Source organism: Globicephala melas, chromosome 19, assembly GCF_963455315.2.
Source record: "Globicephala melas chromosome 19, mGloMel1.2, whole genome shotgun sequence".
Taxonomy (NCBI): domain Eukaryota; kingdom Metazoa; phylum Chordata; class Mammalia; order Artiodactyla; family Delphinidae; genus Globicephala; species Globicephala melas.
In genome coordinates this window covers 14302133-14317045 of record NC_083332.1, presented here as the reverse complement: position 1 = coordinate 14317045, position 14913 = coordinate 14302133, and the positions used below count along the sequence as shown (strand labels likewise).

Below are 14913 nucleotides of genomic sequence, written 5' to 3'. Positions count from 1 at the left end.
TTTTCCTCTTTCATGTCTTATTTATTTAGGTCCTCTCTCTTCTTGGTGAGCCTTGCTAAAGGTTTATCAATTTTGTTTAGCTTGTTAAAAAGCCACCTCTTGGTTTCATTGATCTTTTCTATTATTTTGTTGTTGTTGTGTTGTTTCTATTTTATCTATTTCCCCTCTGGTCTTTATTATTTCCTTCTTTCTGCTCACTTTGGGGTTTGTTTGTTCCTTTTCTAATTCCTTTAGATAGTTGGTTAGGTTGATTATTTGAGATTTTTCTTGTTTCTTGAGGAAGACCTGTATCACTATAAACATCCCTCTTAGAACTGCTTTTGCTGCATCCCATAGATTTTGGAGACTTGTGTTTCCATTTTCATTTGTCTTGAGGTATTATCTGATTTCCTCTTTGATTTCTTCATTGATCCATTGGTTTTATTGTAGCATGTTGTTTAGTCTCTACATATTTGTTCTTTTCCCATTTTTCTGTTGATTTCTAGTTTTATACTGTTGTGGTCAAAGAAAATGCTTGATATAATTTCTATCCTCTTAAATTTATTGAGACTTGTTTTGTGGCTCATCATGAGATCTATCTTGGAGAATGTTACATGTGCACTTGAAAAGAATGTGTATTCTGTGGATTTTGGATGTAATGTCCTGTAGATATCTATTAAGTCCAACTGGTCTATTGTGTCACTTAAGACCACTGCTTCCCTATTGATTTTCTGTCTGGATGATCTGCCCATTGATGTAAGTGGGGTGTTAAAGTCTGCTACTATTATTATATTATTACCAGTTTCTCCCTTTCTGTTAGTGTTCGCTTTATATATTTTGGTGCTCCTGTATTGGGGACATATATGTTAACGAGTGTAATATGCTCTTCTGATTGAGCCCTTTATCATTATATAATGCTCTTATTTGTCTTTTGGTATAGACTTTGTTTTAAAGTGTTTTTTGTGTTATGAGAATTGCTGCTCCCACTTTCTTGTCATTTCCGTTTGCATGAAATATCTTTTCCCAACCCCTCACTTTCAGTCTGTGTGTGTGTGTTTAGCTCTGAAATGAGTCTCTTGTAGGCAGCATATAGATGGGTCTTGTTTTTTATCCAATCAGCCACCCTGTCTTTTGATTGGAACATTTAGTTCATTGACATTTAAGGTAATTATTGATAGGTATGTACTTACTGCCATTTTATTACTTGTTTTCTGGTTGTTTTTGTAGTTCTCTGTTCATTTCTTCATTTTATTTCTTCTCTTGTGATTTGATGATTTTATTTAGTAGTATGCTTGTGTTACTTTCTTTTTAGTTTTTGTGTATCTGTTGTAGGTTTTTGATTTGTGCTTACCATAGGGTTCATATATGTTGACCTATAACTATATCTGCTTGTTTTAAACTGAGTCATTTAAATTCAAACACATTCTAAAAGATCTACACTTTTTACTCCCCTACCCACATTTTGTATTTTTATATATATATATATATATATATATATATTTGGTTGCATTGGGTCTTAGTTGTGGCTTGCGGGTTCCTTAGTTGTGGCTCACCAGCTCCTCAGTTGAAGCAGGTGGGCTCCTTAGTTGCGGCAAGTGGGGGTCCTTACTGGCAGCTTGCCAGCTCCTTAGTTGTGGCACATGAGTTCCTTAGTTGTGGCATGCGAGCTCTTAGTTGCAGCATGCATGTGGGACCTTGTTCCCTGACCAGGGATTGAACCTGGGCCCCCTGCATTGGGAGTGCAGAGCCTTATCCACTGAGCCACCAGAGAAGTCCCCATTTTGTATTCTTTTTTTTTTTTTTTTTTGAGATACGTGGACCTCTCACTGCTGTGGCCTCTCCCGTTGCAGAGCATAGGCTCCGGACACGCAGGCTCAGCGGCCATGGCTCACAGGCCCAGCCGCTCCACGGCATGTGGGATCTTCCCGGACCGGGGCACGAACCCATGTCCCCTGCATCAGCAGGTGAACTCTCAACCACTGCGCCACCAGGAAAGCCCCCCATTTTGTATTTTTAATGTCATATTTAACATCTCCAGGTTTATCTCTTAACTGTTTATTGTAGTTATATTTGCTTTAACAACTTTATGTCTTTTAATCTCCATTTTGGCTTAGTTAAGTAGTTGATCCTCAGTCTTTACTATATATTTGCTTTTCCTAGTGGCATTTCCCCTTTCCTATAGATTGTTACTTCTTTTCCACTTAGAGAAGACCTTCTAACATTTCTTTTATGGTAGATTTAGTATTGATGAACTCTTACTTTTTGCTTTTCTGAGAAGTTCTTTATCTCTCCTTCGATTCTAAATGATAATCTTGCTGGGTAGAGTATACTAGGTTGCAGGTTTTTCCCTTTCAGCACTTTGAATATGTTATGCCACTCCCTTTAGATCTGCAAAGCTTCTGCAGAAAAATTGGCTGCTAGCCTTATGTGGATTCCCTTATACATGACCCTTGTTTTTCTCTTGCTCCCTTCAGAATCCTGTCTTCAGCCTTTGCTTGTTTGTTTGTTTTTGGCCATGACCCAAGGCATGTGGGATCTTAGTTCCCTGATCAGTGATCGAACCCATGCCCCCTGCAGTGGAAGCACAGGGTCTTAACCACTGTATTGCCAGGGAAGTCCCTCTGTCTTTAACTTTTATCATTTTAATTTTATGCCTTTATGTGGGCCTGTTTGGGTTCATCTTGAGACCCTCTGTGTTTCCTTTACTTGGATATGTTTCTTCAAGTTTGGGAAATTTTCAGCCATAATTTCCTCAAATATATTTTCTTTCTTTTTTTAAAATTTTTATTTATTTTTTTTTAAAGTTTATTTATTTTATTTATTTATTTTCAGCTGTGTTGGGTCTTCGTTGCCACATGTGGGCTTTCTCTAGTTGCGGCGAGCAGGGGCTACTCTTCATTGTGGTGCACGGGCTTCTCATTGCGGTGGCTTCTCTTGCTGCAGAGCACAGGCTCTAGACATGCGGGCTTCAGTACTTGTGGCACGTGGGCTCAGTAGTTGTGGCTCGCGGGCTCTAGAGCGCAGGCTCAGTAGTTGTGATGCATGGGCCTAGCTGCTCCGTGGCATGTGGCCTCATCCTGGACAAGGGCTCAAACCCATGTCCCCTGCATTGGCAGGCGGATTCTTAACAACTGCGTGACCAGGGAAGCCCCTCAAATACATGTTCAATCCCCATCTCTCTCCCTTCTTCTGGGACCTGTATAATTCAAATGTTGGTATGCTTAATGTTATCCCAAAAATCACACAAATGGGGACTTCCCTGGTGGCACGGTGGTTAAGAATTCGCCTGCCAATGCAGGGGACACGGGTTTGAGCCCTGGTCCGGGAAGATCCCACATGCCACGGAGCAACTAAGCCCGTGTACCACAACTACTGAGCCTGCACTCTAGAGCCTGCGTGCCACAACTACTGAGCCCATGTGCCACAACTACTGAAGCCTGCACACCACAACTACTGAAGCCTGCGTGCCTAGAGCCTGTGCTCCACAAGAGAAGCCAGTGTGATGAGAAGCCTGCACACCATAGTGAAGAGTAGCCCCCTCTTTCTGCAACTAGAGAAGGCCTGTGCGCAGCAACAAAGACACAGCGCAGCCATAAATAAATAAATAAATATTTTTTTAAAAAAGATCACATAAAGGTTATCATTTTTTTAATTTTTCTTTTTCTTTTGCTGTGTGTGTGTTTTTTTAAGCCTACAGCACCCAGTATTTCCAGGCAGTCTCTCATCCAAGTACTAACCAGGTCTGACCCTGCTTAGCTTCTGAGATCAGGCACATTCAGGGTGGTATGGCTGTAGACACTTTTGCTGTTCCAATTGCGTGATTTTCATTAGTCTATCTTCCAGATCCCTTATGCATTCTTCTTTGTCATTTAGTCACTATTTCTTCCTTCTAGTGTGTTTATTTCAGCTACTTAATTCTTCAATTCTGTTTTTTTAGAATATTTTCAGTTCGTTGTTAAAATTCTCACTGTGTTCATCTATTCTTTTCCCTAATTCAGTTAACATTCTTATTTCCAGTGCTTTGAATTCTTTATCTGGTTAATTATTTCTGTTTCATTATTTTTTCAGGAGCTTTCTTTTGCTCTTTCAGTTGAGACCAATCCCTCTGACTTTTTCTTTCTTTCTTTCTTTTTTTTGGCTGCGCCACATGGCACGTGGGATCTTAGTTCCCTGACCAGGGATCTAACCCATGACCCCTGCGGTGGAAGCATGGAGTCTTAACCACTGGACTGCCAGGGAAGTCCCTCTAACTTTTCATTTTGCTTAACTTTCTCTGCCACTGTAAACTTAGATGAAAGTTACCTATTGCAGTCCTAAAGGGATGTTCTTATGTGGGAGTGTCCCTATACAGACTGCAGGTGCCCAGTGCCTTTGGTGGGAGAGCTGGATTTGTTGTGGACACAATCACATCTTTCCTCAGGGTGTGCTGGCAGCTATCACTTTGGTGGGAGGTGGGGCTGGAGATGGAGGGGCTAGAGCTGGAGCTAGGAGTGAGGTGGGACTTCTCTGCTCAGTAGCTGTCACTGCCCTATTGGGGGCAGGGTCTGATTCCAAGTTGTTGGAGCAGAAGTCCTGAGGGTCAGGCCCAAGCTGGCTCTGTTTTCTTTAGGTGTGTGCTTTCCCCTCTCCCAGCACCAGGCCCCTTGCCCCAGGTCGGGGGCGCTGAAGCAAGGCGGGGGGGCCCTGCATGGGCGCTCAGCCCATGTCAGCTATAGACAAAGGTCTGAGCTGTCTCCAATGTGCTGCCCAAGCAGACACCAGCAGTTGCTTCCCTTGCTCTGTTCAGATGCAGCCCTGAGTGCTGGCAAACTTCATCTTGCTCTTTCCAATGCATTCAAACTTTCTTTTTACTGCTTCAACAGAGTGCTGGAATCTCTCCTTAGGAAACCTGGACTTCTAAAAGACTCTCTCATCTGTGGGTGTCTTCTCAAATCAGCAGTCTCCAGGTTTACCTTAATTGCAGCCAAGAGGGACTAGGGCTGGTTCACAGACTCCTGCTTGTTCAACAGCCCATACCAAGGACTGTCCCCTATTACTTGATACACAGGTTGTTGAGACTCCTCCCAGGTCCATTGGTATACAGTGTTGGATCCCACAACACCCACAGAGGCAAGTTGTGGATGTATGCCAAGTTTTAGTTGTTTTAGTTGTTGCACACACAAGGGGATGTGTGTGCAAAATTGATGGGCATCTTATGCCACCATGAGGCTGATGTTATTCTTCAGTGTTCAGATTTTTATGAAGGATCTATTCTATTTTTTAAGTTTTAGAAGCATTAAGTTTCATGAGGTATTTTTCCTTCTTACAGTTTACAGTCTTTATTTTTCTTTAAGATGAATTACTCCTTGTTCAATAAGGAATAAATGTTAATCAAACCTTTCCTATATTCACTTACATAGATGTCTTTTTTCCATGATAATGTCTTTGATGTTGAATAAGGTATAGATCACAGTTAAAAGTTTTTCCATAAATAACAAAGACTGAGAAGATAACAATGATGATGGCTAAACTAACCAAGTATTTATTATGTGATGGGCACAACTGTAGAATCCCCATAACCAACCTCTGAAGTACACTAATTAGGCCCACATTACCATAAACACATCATATATGCATACAAAAGGATCTGGAAGAATAAGTAAGTTGGTTATGTTGGGGAAGTAACTAAGGTCGGGATGTTAGTCAAAGGGAAGCACAATTTTACCTATAATGTATAAATCAGTAAAAGCAGAAGAGAGCCACATATTATCTCTAAAATGGACAACAAATAAATAAAGCAGACACATTCAAAAGGGGCCAACAAGGTAACTCTTTATAATGGCAAAAATTTCAGTATTTGACAAAATGGGGGTTTGATAAAAACAGGTAAATACTTTTAAGCCAATGGAATAGTAACAATATATTCACAGACAAAGAATATTAAAGGCTGGTTATAGCATAATCACACTTTCTCTCAAAAGCAATGCCAAATGTAATCTTACAGGATTTGCTCCAAAAATTTGACAGTGATTGTCTATGACTGGTAAGATTACAGATAACTGTAGCTATTTTTTTTTTACTCATATCTACATTTTTATGGAGGAAAATTGTTCTGCAAAAAGAATAGTATAAGTTTCTAAAAGGAAAATAAAACAATCTTCCAAAAGGTACATATCCATAAGATACTAAAGGATATGTAAAAGTAACAGTAACTTAACACAAACAGGGTGACACACAGATACATAGACAGATATGCAAATTTTAAAAACAAAGACTGACCTGATAGCGAAGCTTTATATGTATAAAAATAAACTTAACCATCAAACATGCAATAAAAATATATAAAAATAGATATGGTTATTAAATAAATGGTGTTAGTATGAGAAATGGGGGAGGAGAAAAAGGGTAAATTAGACCCTCAATAATTTAAAATAATTTTAAAATGCATCAGTAATTCTGTATACTTCACAAAAAATTAAGAACATTAAAAAGAAAGTAGCAGGGTTAGCCCCCAAATAAATTTTGATGCTTAAAATAAATGCAATATACAATAAAAAGGTTTTTCAACTTATAATATTCACAAGTATGAATTTTCTGAAAGTAATGAATTTAGATAAAAATATTCAAATATTTTATTCAGAGTGTTTATTTTCTGTATGAATTTTCTCAGACTGACTAACTGGTAAAGTATAAGTATATGTATCTTAATTACATTTGTAGGGACTCTCACTAGTATGAATTCTCTTTATTGTATGGTTCCTTAATTATGTAGTTCCAATTTATAGAGTTTCTCATTCACAGAGCTTCTTACCAGCATGACTTTTCTTATGTTGCTGAATTTCTGAACCCCTCTCCAAAGCCTTCCCACAGCCCTTACATTCATGAAGTTTCTCACCAGTATGTATTCTCTGATGTTGAGTACGGCTCAAGCCAGTACCAAAAGTCTTCCCACATTCCTTACATTCATAGGGTTTCTGACCAGTGTGTATCCTCTGGTGCCGATTAAGGGCTGAACCACTACTAAAGGACTTTCTACATTCTTTACATTCATAGGGTTTTTCACCTGTGTGAATTAGCTGGTGTTGAATAAGTTTTGAGCCACTAGCAAAAGCCTTCCCACATTCCTTACATTCATAGGGTTTCTCACCAGTATGAATTCTCTGATGTTGAGTGAGGTCTGAACCACTACTAAAGGCCTTCCCACATTCCTTACACTCATAGGGTTTCTCACCAGTGTGCATTCTTTGATGTTGAATAAGTTTTGAACCACTTCTAAAGGCTTTCTCACATTCCTTACATTCATAGGGTTTCTCACCAGTGTGAATTCTCTGATGTTGAGTGAGATCCGAGCCACTATTGAAAGCCTTCCCACATTCCTTACACACATAAGGTTTCTCACCGGTATGAATTCTTTGATGTCGAGTAAGGGCTGATCCAAAACTAAAAGCCTTCCCACATTTGTTACATATATATGGTTTCTCACCAGTATGAATTCTTTGATGCCGCGTAAGAGCTGAACCACTACTAAAGGCCATTCCACATGCTTTACATTCATAAGGTTTCTCACCAGTATGAATTCTTCGATGCTGAGTAAGGTTTGAACCACTGCCAAAGGCTTTCCCACAATCCTTACATTCATAAGGTTTCTCACCTGTGTGAATTCTGTGATGCCGAGTAAGGGCTGATTCAAAACTAAAGGACTTCCCACATTCCTTACACTCATAAGGCTTTTCACCACTGTGAATTATCTGATGTCGAATAAGGCCTGATCCAAAACTAAAGGCTTTCCCGCATTCCTTACATTCATATGGTTTCTCACCAGTGTGAATTCGCTGATGGTGAGTAAGGTTTGAGCCACTACCAAAGGCCTTCCCACATTCATTACATTCATAAGGTTTTTCACCCGTATGAATTCTTTGATGGTAAGCAAGGTTTGCACCACTACCAAAGGCCTTGCCACATTCTTTACATTCATAAGGTTTCTCACCAGTATGAATTCGCTGATGTCGAATAAGGACTGATACAAAACTAAAATCCTTCCCACATTCCTTACATTCAAGGAGTTTCTCATCAGTATGAATTCTCTGATGCTGGATATTGAAAGTGGGTATGTCTTCAGGAGTAAATATCATTTGACTGAAATGTCCTTCCTGAGATTCCTGTTTTCTCTCAAACTGGCTTTTACATTCCCAATCACCTCTGAAACTTGAACACTCAATGCTGTTTTTTATAAGTCTTTCCATTATCTCCCATCAGGATGATTCTATTCCATAAATATCCTTTTTCAGAAATAATTCTTGGTCTCAACATTGATTCACAGTCTGAAAGAAAATATAAAAACATTCACTTTTTTTGTGTTCTGGGAGAAATGAAACTTTTATAATAGATAGGAAAAGACTTAACTGAAACTCATTTTCATATAGAGTGGCTTATACAGTTCTCATATATGATTGGGCATTTTGACAAACAGATAAGGAAACAGAATGAGAAGAAACACTAGAAGGTGAAGGAGTTATTTAGGAAAATAGATTAAGTCAATTGTTCCTAAATAGTGATTTAGATAAAAATACCCTAAAGACATGGGAAGCTCAATAAATATAAAGATGTCCAGGCCCCAACTCAATTTTGTTAACTAGTGTCATATACATTTAAAAATGAGTATAATTATCATTTAACCCATTTCTTAGGGTTGTTTGGAGCTTTAAGTAACTACACCAGGAAGGAAAAATCTAGGCTAGATGGTCATAAATTGCATATAATCTGATGGAGATAGAAGAGAAAGTTACTTCAGATGTAGCAGTATCTTGATGAAAGATTAATGAGGGGCTTCCCTGGTGGCACAGTGGTTGAGAGTCCACCTGCCGATGCAGGGGACACAGGTTCGTGCCCCAGTCTGGGAAGATCCCACATGCCGCAGAGCGGCTAGGCCCATAAGCCATGGCCGCTGAGCCTGCGCGTCTGGAGCCTGTGCTCCACAACGGGAGAGGCCACAAGCGTGAGAGGCCCACGTACCACACACACACAAAAAATATAGATAGATAGATATCTATATCTATCTATCTATATATATTAATGAACTGAGTAAGTCTGGAATGAGCAATAGAGAGTGAAGATTCTGTTGTGGTTAGAATATAGTTTGTTTATGCCATTTGGTAAAATCCAAAGTCTTGAGGCTAACCTTGGGAGAACAAAAAAGGGGACTTAGCAAAGGCCAAAAGCAGAGTAATTGAGAATGTAGTTTTAAAATCAGAGAAAAGGGACAAGAAGATAGGAGGTAATGTGATACTTCTGGAAAATTACAAGGAGGATGCAGATAGATGAGTACTCTGAACCCCAGCTCTGATGATTATTGAAATAATTCTGAAATCACATTAATGTATTGATATTTACACCGTTGTATAAAGTAACGCCACAGTGTTTGGTAGCTATTATTTTGGAAGACTTATATGCCATAAAAGTGACCAGGAAAATAAAAGGATTCAGAGACATCAATTAAGACCCTGAATAAATAATTCAAGCCACAAAAGGTGAAAACATTTCAGCTCCATTCTCTTCCTACAATACTCAAACAGCAAGCTTGTTTAGGCTCGGCCTAAAAATGTCTTGAAATTGTTCTTTCCATTCCCACTGTCAGTAGATAATTCCAGTCAAAATTATCTTTTACTTGGATATGAAAGCAGTATTTTATCTAGCTGCTTGCATTTCCAGTTTTGCACCCTTAACAGCCAGAGTGATATTCAGTCTGGCACTGTTCTGCTCAGAATGCTTCAGTGGTTTCCCACTGTCCCTCGGATAAGATCCACACTCCTTAACTTGGTCTTTAAAATTCCTCAGAGACCTGCCTACTGCCTGCCTCTTCAAGATGATACCTCTCTCCTATCAGCAATAAGCCATAGTTACACTGGCCTTACTTCGTTCTTCAAATGCACTAAACTGTAACATGCCCCTCTCCCAACAATTTAATCTGCTTGAAATATTCTTCCATACCTCCCTTCCCACTGCCCCCACTCTTCACCTGCAAGTTCCTGGTCATTGTTCAGATCTCTGCTAACTAGCATACCCTAATAAATATCTTTTCTGAATACTCAGTCTTAATTTTGCACATCTCGCCATTTTTTCTCAAAGCACTTTTTTAACTTTTCTTTTTTTCTTCCTGTCTTTGTGTTTAGTGTTTGGTAATGAATGATTACACATTTATCCCCTACAATTGAAAATTTCCTCTATTTTTTAAAGCCTTTATTGAATTTGTTATAATATTGCTTCTGTTTTAGTTTTGGTTTTTTGTCCCCAAGGCACGCAGGATCTTAACTCCCCGACCAGGGATCAAACCGCAACCCCTGTATGGGAAGGTGAAGTCTTAACCACTGGACCGCCAGGAAGTCCCCAGCAAATTTCATGTTTTTTTGAATGTTTGCTTAATGTCTGTCTGCTACCACAGAGCCAAGATTGAGGAAGGCAAGGGTAATGTCTGTTACTTTAGTCAGCTTGAACCCTGGCACACACAAAAAGATCAAAATACATTTACTGAATGGCTAATATAATAAATTAGTCTCAAAATTCATTATTCTTAAAAATAAACTTCTAAAAACAATATTTCTCTAGAAAAGGATATACTTTATCTCAAACAGTGAAAGTGAATCACATGTGGTTATTCCTGTCCTTTAAAAAAATCTCACTAAAAGGAATGAACTGGTTTTTTAACAAAAGGAACCCACAAAGTCAAAGAAAATTGAAGAGGAAATAGCAACAAAACTTTTGAAGCTGGAAAGCATGAAGAGAAATGACGAACAACTTAACAAAGAAAGATGAAACCTAACCCAAAAGTAAGGAAAACCCAGAAGGGGATGATTTATGCTGCAAAACCCAGAAAGGCTTAAGAAATGGGAGCATTACGTACTTAAGAAGGTCTACTAACTGGCATACAAAAAGTTAAATCAGCTTCTTAGTGTCCACTCTATAATACTGGTACTCTATAATACTGATACAAATATCATCATTTGAGGAAATCCTGTAACATGAAAGAGATTAAACAAAGCCCAAAGGAACTTAGAAGAGAAACCACATAGGAAAACAAAATTCCAGAAGCCACCACTAATATCTTCAGAGGGATATGAGAATACATTTCACATGATAGAAGCATAGGATAACATAAAAGGAATAAGAGGCAAAAAAGAATACTTAGAAAATGAAAATATAAAGTGGGAATAAAAACATATCATTAGAAGAGTTAAAGGATAAATGAAAAATCTCTTTAAAAAGTACAAAAATATGGAAGTAGAAAATAGGAAATGTATAACACAGGGAACTATATTCCTATATAACCTATAATGGAAAATAATCTGAAATATATACATATGTGTATATACATATATATATGTATATATATATATAACTGAATCACTTTGCTGTACACCTGAAACTATCACAATATTGTAAATCAACTATACTTCAATTAAAAAAAGAACAGAAAATAGGAAAGACATTGGAAGGTCATGCAAGCCAGGTCAACATCTAATGGGAGATCATTCTTGAAAGTGTGCTAAGCATCTGCCAAATATCAGGCAGGATGTTAGAAGGAATGAAGGAATCTGAAAATTGCCATTTTGAAATCACCAATCTAATAATTGATTCAGGCAAGGATTCTCAATGGATTCTAAAATCAGAAAGTGAATGGTCAAGATAACGGATATTCACTTAGTCTCTTAGCATCAATCCACATATGATTTACTAATTAAAGAGGGAAACATGTACCTTTATACTGGAAAGGTTTGGTACTCAGTACCATCATTTAACCTTAAATGATGAAACTTGGTATCATCAACAGTGGAACAACCTGACACTCTGCCTTCTGATGTAATGCAATAGAATACACCGTACCACCTTTGTCAAAATAGGTAAGCTGAATCTAAGCCTCCTATTTCCATAAGAAAACCATCAGACAAATGGAGGTTGTGAGACATTCTATAAGGCAACTGTCTTGAATTCAGTGTCATATAAAACAAACAAAAATGAGAGGCTGTTCTAGATTAAAAGAGACCAATGAAGCCCAACAACCAAAATAATACATGAATCCTGATTGGATCTGAGATCAAGCAAACAAACAACCAAGTAAATAAACAAAAACATAACATCAGCTAAAAAAAGACATTTGGGGGAACCACTGGAGAGATTTGAACATGAAATGTTTGAGGTGGTACTAGTGAGTTTATATTAATTTTCAAAGATTTGATATGTCATTGTTATTGTTTGGAAAATGTCCTTATACTTAGGAGATGTACGCTAAAAGTATTAAGGGTAAAATGTCAGGATGTCCCCAACTTATTTTCAAATGATTCAGGGGAAAAAAATGGAGACGCATGCACACGCACGCGTGTGTGTGTATTTAGAAAAATAAAGCAAATGTGGTAAGATGTTAACAATTGATGATTTTAGCTGATGGCTATATGGGGCAAAGAACTGAATATTATTTCTAATTTTCTGTATGTTGGAAAACTTTCAAAGAGAACAGAAACAGATTGTTTTTAAAAGTAGCATTTAAGAAGATTTTCCAGAACTGAAGGACACAAATCTCCACATTAAATGGGCTCGCTTGGTATCTAGTATAAAGAATAAAAATTATTCACACTAAGATATAATTTCATTAGGTTCCAGGACAGTAGGAACAAAGAAAATATCCTAAAAGAATTCAAACAGTAAAAATACAGTGCATAAATAAAAGACCAGGAATGAAATTAGCTTTGGAGTTCCCAAAAATATTCTAAGCCAGAAGTCCTAAGTTCAAATTTCTGAGAGAAAATAATAATTAGAATCCCATGCCCTGCCAAAGAACCAATGCACTGGTTGAAACAGCCCTTTCAGATATGCTAGAACTCACAACAAATTTAACACATTTATCTCTTCTTACATGCCATCTACATCGAAAACCCATTTTGATATCTGGAGTTTTCTTGGAGTAAACCAAGAAACAGGAAGGAAATAAATAGGAATTCATAGTCTTGCCATGATTTCCATGTGAAAAGTAGAGACTTGATTGGGAAAGAATGATATCCTTAAATATGGAACTGGGACATCTGGTTGGGACCCAGATGAAACTGACAATCTTGAACCTCCAACTTGCTTTGGGCCTCTCTTACCAGTGGAGGAAGCTTGCAATCCAGTGTCCGGGAGACTAGCTTTCCTCTGACTGAAAACCCTATAATAACATCACCTGGAGCAGTACCTGAAAAGGCATGCTAATTCTCCTCATGACCCACCAGAACCATTCTGTTGCCACTAGACCTGTAACAAGGGTCCAACCTCAGCATGTTCCAGAGGAACAAGTAGATACTATGAGCCAGGAGGAAATAACTTACTATTAGTTTGCAAGGGCTGCCAAACCAAAATACCACAGACTGGATGATATAAACAACAGAAACTTATTTGCTTACAGTTCTGGAGATTAGAAGTCCAATATCAAGGTTTCAGCAGGTTTGTTTTCTTTTGAGGCCTCTCTCCTTGGCTTGCAGATGGTTACTTTCTCACTGTGTTCTCACATGGTCTTTCCTCTGTGTGAGCATCCCTGGTGTCTCTTTGTGTGTCTAAATTTCCTCTCATATAAGGATACCAGTCAGATTGGTTTAGGATCCACCCTAACAGCCTCGTTTTAATCATCTCTTTTAAAACCCTGTCTCCAAATATAGTCATATTGTAAAGTACTGGGGGGTTAGAACTTCAACATATGAATTTGGTGGGGGGGGGACACAATTCAGTGCACAATATTCACTAAAACGAAGGTTATGGGAGCACAGTGACACTAACTGTATCTTTTTGTATAGTTTTAATGTTTGGAACCATGTTCATACAATCAAATAAACAAGAATGGATTAATATTAATTAAAAAATCAAACAATACAAAGGGAATAAATGAACCTAAAAGTATTTGAAATGAATAACGTAACCACAATAAGGAGCAGATTAAAAAATGAATCCAAGGGGCTTCCCTGGTGGTGCAGTCGTTAAGAATCCACCTGTCAATGCAGGGGATACGGGTTTGAGCCCTCGTCCGGGAAGATCCCACATGCTGTGGTGCAATTAAGCCCACATGCCACAACTACTGAGCCTGCAGCAACGAAGACCAAAGGTAGCCAAAAATAAATAAAATTAAATCTTAAAAAAAAAAAGACTAAAAAGAGACATGATAACTAAATTCAGTGTGTGATCCTAGACTGTATCCTGGATAGCAAGTCAGGGAGAGAGGGTGTGGTGTAAGTAGGATGAATTGCTACAAAGAATATTATTGAGACTAGCAAAAAATTTTGTATATGGACTGTTACATAACAGTATTGCACTGTTGTTTAAATTTCTTATTTTAGTGACTGTACTGTGGTTATGTAAGAGAATACTCTTGTTCTTAGGAAATAACACACTGAAGTGTTTAAGGGTAAAGAGGCAAATGTATGCAACTTATTCTTAAATGGTTCAGATAAAATGTGTGTATTGTGTATGTGTGTGTGTCCTCACATGCATATATAGATACGCAGAACAATTGCAAGTGCACACAGGAATGATAATACAAATGGGGCAAAATGTAAGCAATTGGTGAATCTGAGCAAAGAGTACCCAAGAATACTTGGTACTATTCTTGTAACTTTCCTGCAAGTTTGAAACTTAATCAAAATTTAAAAGTTACCCAAAACAAGACATATTCCTAAATAATTCTCATGTTAAATATGAAACTAAATAGAAATATAAAATACCTAGAAATGAAGTGAAAAGGAGATCAATACATGTAAAAAACCTGGACATAGGAAAGAAAATTACCCCCCCAAAAAGAAAATTTAATAACATTAAACTGCTTTTAAAAAATAAAACTGATTTGAATTCAATACTGCAACAAAAGAATCTCAAAAAAAAAGCAGAAAAAAATGAAGATTTAAAATATGTAAGATTCACAAAAGTCAAACCTTGCTATTGAAA

The 14913-nt window shown here is 37.8% G+C and overlaps 1 protein-coding gene and 1 pseudogene across 8 annotated transcripts in view; both read right to left on the bottom strand.

Moving 5' to 3' along the window:
* Window positions 1-14913, bottom strand: part of LOC115862591 (zinc finger protein 420) — a 134238-nt gene that overhangs the window by 112332 nt on the left and 6993 nt on the right. The gene's annotated exons all lie outside the window — the stretch shown is intronic.
* On the bottom strand, window positions 3668-3776 carry LOC115862699 (5S ribosomal RNA; annotated as a pseudogene).